The sequence below is a fragment of the Hydra viridissima genome, unplaced genomic scaffold (assembly GCF_058129835.1).
Source record: "Hydra viridissima isolate aposymbiotic clone 2 unplaced genomic scaffold, HvirCarnegie_v1 scaffold_5, whole genome shotgun sequence".
Classification (NCBI taxonomy): domain Eukaryota; kingdom Metazoa; phylum Cnidaria; class Hydrozoa; order Anthoathecata; family Hydridae; genus Hydra; species Hydra viridissima.
Window position 1 is genome coordinate 19,748,217 of NW_028324304.1, and position 7,755 is coordinate 19,755,971.

Sequence of the window (7,755 nt, forward strand, 5' to 3'; positions counted from 1 at the left end):
ATTATTGTCATTATCAATATTATTAATATTATTATTATTATTACTATTATTATTATTATTATTATTATTACTATTATTATTATTATTATTATTATTATTATTATTATTATTATTATTATTATTATTATTATTATTATTATTATCATTACTATTATTATTACTACTACTACTATTATTATTATTATTATCAATATTATTATTATTATTATTATTATTATTATTATTGTTATTATTATTGTTACTATTATTATTATTATTATTATTATTATTATTATTATTATTATTATTATTATTATTATTATTATTATTATTATCATTACTATTATTATTACTACTACTACTACTATTATTGTCATTATCATTATTATTAATATTATTATTATTATTACTATTATTATTATTATTATTCTTATTACTATTATTATTATTATTATTATTATTATTATTATTATTGTTATTATTATTGTTACTATTATTATTATTATTATTATTATTATTATTATTATTATTATTATTATTATTATTATTATTATTATTATTATTATTATTATCATTATTATTATTTTTATTACTATTATTATTTTTATGATTATTATTTTTTATCATACTTATTATTGCTTTATACGTTAACAATTGTTATTGAAAAGTCCACCGCGCTTCTACCATATTTGTGGTACACTATTATGCGTCACGCTACCATTACACTTCCATAGAACCAACGGCACCAGAAAGAAAATTAGTTATAAAACCCCGTCCATCAAAACACAACATTACACACACTAATACATACACACTCTAAATCATTACAATTACATGTATATATATCACCTAATGGACAGAACATTAAAAATATTTATTATCAAATAAAATCCCCACCCTCACAATGGTAACGTTTCAAAGTTAACGTAGTGTAGAACCTTTACTAACATGCCGTTGGAACGGCTTAGTTTAAAGGATAAGGTCATTGATGTGTGTTTTTAATGAAACTTTCTCATCTATCGTTACACTAAAATAAGTTATAGAACTAGACAAAGATAGGCCACTTCTAAAGTTCAAGTGTTTCGGAAATTATTTGTTGGCTTTCTCAGAAATATTAGTATGTTACAATTATTAAATGGAGCAATACTACTGCAATTACTAAATAGAGCAATAGAAACGCTGAAAACTAAAGCTTTCATCTGTATCTAAGACGTACGAACGTCGTTTCGCTGTTTATTTCATCAATAACAATCCAGTTTGATTTGCATATGGGGGCCCTGCGTTCTTGCCGAACTTGATCGCGTTTAATCGTAAATTCCGAATTCCGTCGGAATCAGAATATTTCTATTTAACTTATAAAACATCGAAATTTACGGATGAGTTTTTTCACCAAATTTCAGTTTCCCTATAGTTTTCTTCTAAATTCCGGATCGGACGGAATTCGGAATTTGCGATCATAGGCGATCAAAATCGACCGGAACGCAGACTCATACTTTGCATTTGCATTGGTAACCACGGTATTTAAAAAGCAAAACAACAAAAAAGCAATATTTTCACATTTTCTCTTTCGAAAGTTGAATCTGTTATCTCAGAAGTTATTCAATTCAGCTTTAATAATCTTTCGATAAAAAACAGGTTTTATAAATTTTTTGTTTAGTTTCTCAGCATTTTTCTTGTTTGTTTCACTTGTAGAAAAAAAATCATAATATTTTAATCATAAAAATAGTTTACTTTTTCCTTCATTTATTAACTAAACTTTTCTATTTAGTTTACTTCATCAATTTCTATTCTTTTCATTTTACAAGTTTATGATTACATAAATTAAAACAGTTAACAGTATAAACAGCTCACATTCTATTAACACCTTGCGTATAAGCATAGCTTCTGCATGATTCTTTTTAAATAACACAGTGTAAAATATTTTTTTGTATTTGTATTTTGTGATGTTCATTTACGAATTTTTTCCCACTGAATTGAAAAATCAAAATCGATTAGATATAACAGTTTTTAATTTCTTCATGCTTTCATATTTTCTCATTAGACACGCAAATCTTCTCAACGACAGCACACAGTGACTCAGAATGATCAAAAAACGGCAAAAACTCAATAAAATTTGATAAAAATTGTAAATAAACACATTATAAGTGAAAATAATATTTTTTTAGGCCAAAGAATTCAAATTTGTTAACAAAATTATTTTTTACGCGCAATACACATCATCTTAGTTCATTACTTGATATTTACATGCTTCTGGCAGAATTACCACTATTTATTTCAGCTGCTACTATTGGTATTGTTATACCATCTATGTAAACACAGCCTTAGCAATGTTAGGAATAACAACTGAAATCAGAGGAAAAAAAATATTTTCAGGATAGTATTTAACTTTTTCACTAAAAGATTGTGCAAGAGGGGGATGAATAAGTTTCTGATCATCTAGTACTGTTTTTCGCTGAGGCCAGTTTTCACTTTTAAATCAAGAGCTTGCTTTACACTCATATTTTAAGAAGAGGTTTTATCAAAAGTGTCTTTAACTTTTTTGAATTTTCTGTAAAACATTTGACTTTTTTTAAATAATGTGCTTCCTTCAGAGACTAAAAATGGAGCAATAAAGTTGAACACTTAATTCTTTAATTTTTTCTCTTTTGCTTCGCTGTCTAAGGAGCGCACATTGTTTATGGGGTTTTCCAGAACCAAAGTGGCTACTTTTATTGGTCATAAGATTTTCTTGAAACCATTGATATTCCTTTTTCTATAAATGAATCATAATTTCTACCACATTGTTTTAGTTTTTTCTTCACTTTTGAAATAAATCTAAAGTAGCTTTTACTATATTTATGTTCTCTTTGTTAATTTCTTCAGTTTTCTTTGATTTTCTTAAGTAAATCCTTCCATAATCCTAATATGTCCACTTCTAATTCACGTATATTCGGGATAAGATCTAATCTTTTTATTTTTATTGTTTTTAAGAATTACCAAGTTAATAAAATTATTAATATATATCAGAAACATTTTTGAGTACTTTATATAATATTTTCACTTTACACTGTTTAACATTTTAGGTTATTATTTCTTTGATAATTATCATATTAAGTTTCCTAAAATGTTTAAGTAAATAATGTTACTTGTATATTACTGAGGTTGTTAAGTAAAGCTATTTCAAATATGTAGTACTTATCGAATAATCCCAGCAAGCACACAACGTTAAAACATCGTTGAAATGACGTTGATCGACGTTGATCAACGTTGTTTCAACGTTGTGTGCTTGTTGAGATAAATCATTATTCAAAATTAACAATAAACATTTTAACAAATTTTTAAGTAGCATATGGTGACAAAGCTATGTTACTTGAAACTATATTTGATATATTAAAACAAGTTATACAAGTAAAAAACTTAAGTTCAAGAAATACAATGATTCCATATACACCTTGCTTTCCACCATTTTAATTTTTTTTGATATAATAAACTGCTGTTAATAAATGGCAGAAAACATGGTTTTTATGGATTCACTGACATTTGTGTTTCTTGAACAACTTCCTATACCGCAGGTGACCGAAGCAATTCCTTTATATTCTAAAAGTAATTGCTTCTTATTAAACTGATGGATAAATTTTCTTAAATTAATTAACTTAATTGAAGAAAATTTATCCATCAGTTTAAGTAATTAACTTAAAAAATTATATATCTCCTTGGAACTCGGTGGAATATTTTTTTAGCTGATATTTAAAACATATAAGTATGCATATATTCTATATTATTTTAGAAAATTCTTCTAAATTGAACAAAAAAAATCAGATTGCGATTTTGTTTAAAACATATTTGAACTTATAATAAGACTTATTTTGCTTAAAAAGTCTCTATTTTTACTAAATAAAAAAGATTTTTTAGATTTCTTTGAAAGTAACATAAAAATGATTAAATTCTTAAAACCATAAAAAATAAGTTTTATGAAAAAACTGTTTTCACTCTTTAAATAAGTTATCATTTTAATTTATCATTATTAAAAGAAGGGCAATATATTTACAAAAAAGTTGTGTGGAGTTTATTGTCATTCTTGTTGTTGTTTTGAGTCACTGTGCAGCGTTGTGTTTCAATCTTGTCGTGGAGTTTTAAAAGGATTATTAAACTACAGTTGAACTAATTACACTTTTTTAAATATCGAAAAATATTTATGATGTACAGTATTAGTTTGAACAAAAAAAAAATAATTAACACAATTCTACACTGTAAATAACGACACTTTTCTTAAGATTAGAAATGGTTTTGTGGTTTTGTGGTTTGGCAACCGAGATTTTCTAGAGTCCATAATTTCATCTTTTTAGAGAACATAAATAATCTCCGATCATAGCAGTATCCCAGCGTCCTTGATATCTTCTTTCGATTGCTGTAATATCCTGATAAAATCTCTCACCATGTTCCCCACTGGCATCACTCAATTTTTCGCGGAAGAAATCGAAGTGAAAATGCAAAAAAATAAACCTTTAAGGACAAACAACAATTCAAATTCTTGATGTTCTCAACAAACTTTGCGACCAGCTTTTTGTTATGAGTGTACCTGCAATTACCTATTTTTGTTATCGCTTTTTCCAGTTTCTCCGATTTCAACGTTAGTTGTGGTTCAACAAATATAGCTTCTTTGATTTTACCTAAAATAGCTTTGGAAACATCAGAGAAATTTCTTGAAAAATTTCTCTTCCAAAATCGAAGACCTCCACAAATTGTTTTACCAATCCTAATTTAATATGAAGTGAAGGATGAGGGAAGGGGCGAAGGGAGGGGGAAAGGAGGGGGGAGGGGGGGGGGGGGGGTAAATAATGATAAATGTTTTTAGACGGCCAATACTAGGTTCCTTTGTTGGAACCTAGTATTGGCCGTCTAAAAACATTTATCATCCATTGCTGCAGTTCCATTCATGTAAATAATCATTACCAGCTCATCTGTCGCATAAACAAAGAAAGCATGCATTCTTTGTGTATCCCCCCCTTGTAAGCCAAACAAAAAAATAAGTATCACCATAAACATCCCATTTGAATTTAGGATAAATTGTAAGGAAATTATTTGACTTCACTTTAATTGATTGGTTGTCATTGCAAAGATGCAATTGGTTTGTTTACTCCCAATGAACAAACCAATTGTATCTTTACAATAACACAATTTCTTCATGATGACTCCGTTACTCATATGTCTTGCAGTTTTCTGCTAGTAGATTCCATTTCCCCAACCTTGACTTAAGAAGCTCAGCGCGCGACTTAACAGACTGATTAAATCATCTAGCTAACTCTGATTTAGAAAGTGAGTCTGCAAAGTCGTTCTTGGTATGAAAGCTTTCTCCATTCCTTGGCTGTTATTACTTGCTTACTCTTCAGATGAATTGTCCATTGCATCTTCCATTTAAAGAGAAATGAATAACTACACAGACATAAACAACATTTGTATTTAAAACATTGTTAGGAACGTTGGGAAATTGTTAGGAAAATGAACGTACAGTGAGTAATTCATGATCAATTTTGTTAAAAGTTACACTTTGAAAGGAATGATGAGAAGAACACTTACATTTTATGGTGGTTGCGGCACCGGTAAACCGAAACAATACGGGACAGGTGCTCTAGATGATTGTATGTCTGGATACAAATGAGCTTATCTCCCTTTACTTTTGTGTATTTTATTACATCAATCATACACAAGTAACAGTCATCGTGACGATTCTTCAGCTCTCTCTCCACACTCTTTGAAAAGCAAAAGGCCATCACCCCTCTCGTACCCTCTTAATTATAACATTCCAACATAATAACAACACACATAGCAAAATGTATCTAAAGAATTTTAACACCTTCGAGGAGTCGTCATAAAAATAATGGATCTAAATGAGAAAATTAGTAGAAGAATAAAGAAAATTAAGCTGAATTAAGCTGAATTAAGCTGAATTAAGATGAAGCTTAGGTGTAGCAGAAAATTAAAAGTAGCGGAACACATAACAGTTTAAAAAATGTAATAACGAGTGATTATGATCAAAGTGATAAAAATATGAAAAAAACAAATATAAAATAAAAGTAATAACATTACATACAGAAAAAAATATTTACATTTTTTGAATCTGCACAGAAAATTGATTGAACAAACTGTAAAAAAAATAAATAGAATAAACAAAGTTTTTGTATAGAAATTGTGACATGATGCAATCAGTTGCAATTGTTGTAGTATAATGGTATAATAACAATATCTTGTGAATTATCGTCACAAAATCTTATCATCAGGAGCTGCTGAATACAGCATATCAAAACTATTGATATGAACATATTGATTTTATTGCTGCAGTCAAACTGACACTGAATTGACACTGAATTTTTTAACTTACTTTTAGACAAGAGAATTAAAAATATGTAAGATAGTATGTTAATTAAATAGAAAAAATGAAAAATATTGGTGATTTTTTATGCTCTAAAATCTCCTTTCTAAATGCTGTTTCCATTTTTTTTCTTGCAATTTTCATTTAAGGTTCATGACAATTTTCAACTGATAGATTAGTTTTGCATAAAAGTTCCAATAAAGGACCATTTTTTGTACGCATAATAAATTTTTACGTTTAAGTTTTAGTTTAGAGTTTTTTTAGAAGATAGACTCTGTTGTTCAATTCAACTGTTTCAATCAACTTTTTATTTCTTAGTTTGTTTTTTTTAATAAGATGATTTTGAAACAATACACACTGCTGGTGCACAAGTCAATTTACGAGTGGTGATTTTTTTTTCCTTTTTGAAATAGTTTTTCGAAGATTTAACCGAAGGTTTTTATGGGTCTTTCGAAGCTTCTTTTATGGGACTAATGGAGCTAATGATGTAGAATTAGCTCCATTAGCCCCATAAAACTTCAGATTTAATAGAAATTTTAACTGAGCCGGTAATGAACAAACTGTTTTTCGACATTAAGCTGTATTTTCTCTGTCAATGACGTAAGGCAATTGTGAATCAAAAAATTGCAAGTAGGCAAATTCTGGTTTAATCGACGTTGCAGATTTAATGAGGCTGGAGATTTTTTGTTGCTTAAAAATATCAAACAAGTTATTAAATAGTTCTTCCATGTTTTTTCTATTAAAACTTGTGGCCCTTAACAAACTGTTGCTTGAGGTGATCACAAAGAAGTTTCTTAATGATAGCGCATAAATCCTAATTGCCATTCTTTGCTAACAGTTTTTTTAATGCACTCAAATTTTCAGGAGCAACTTTATTCGTTTGCCTGAGCAACATCAAATGCTAATGAGCGAGGAACATTTGTAATAAACCATGATGCAATCTAAATGATGTAATTAAATATTTAACTAATAACTTCTCTTTGCAGCTAAAAATATTTCGACATAATTTGGCTAAAATTGGAAAACATTTTTGTCCAATATGTTCTTTAGCTTTTTTTCTTAAAAAGATATGGTTAACTTTAGGGTAATCCTGCAATTAAGCGGCGTAAAATCATTAAAAAATTAAAAATTAAAAAGTCATATTTAAAGTAACGTTGCATAACTTAAAAGAACTCAGAAAGAAAACTAAATTTTAAAGAAAGCTGTGCCCTATCCTATAAAGCTTGTTACGCAAGACGCAAAAAAATCCGTAATTACGGAAAATTTTCGCGTAATTTAAAATTTTAGTTAATTACGAAGTTTTCAAAAATGCAACCCTATAAAAAATGCGTTCTTGCCGATTTTTCAAAAGAGAAATTTGAGCTTTTTTTTGACACACAATGTAAACAATACACCTTGAGAAAAGTTTTTCTTACCTGTGTTTTGTA

At 27.9% G+C, this 7,755-nt stretch overlaps 1 long non-coding RNA gene across 1 annotated transcript; it reads left to right on the forward strand.

The window, feature by feature from the left end:
- Nucleotides 1–1,519: 1,519 nt before the first annotated feature.
- LOC149889236 (uncharacterized) lies at nucleotides 1,520–4,608 on the forward strand. The gene is made up of 2 exons (XR_016452904.1): nucleotides 1,520–1,614; nucleotides 4,305–4,608. It is a non-coding gene; the product is annotated as an uncharacterized LOC149889236 (long non-coding RNA).
- Nucleotides 4,609–7,755: the final 3,147 nt, after the last annotated feature.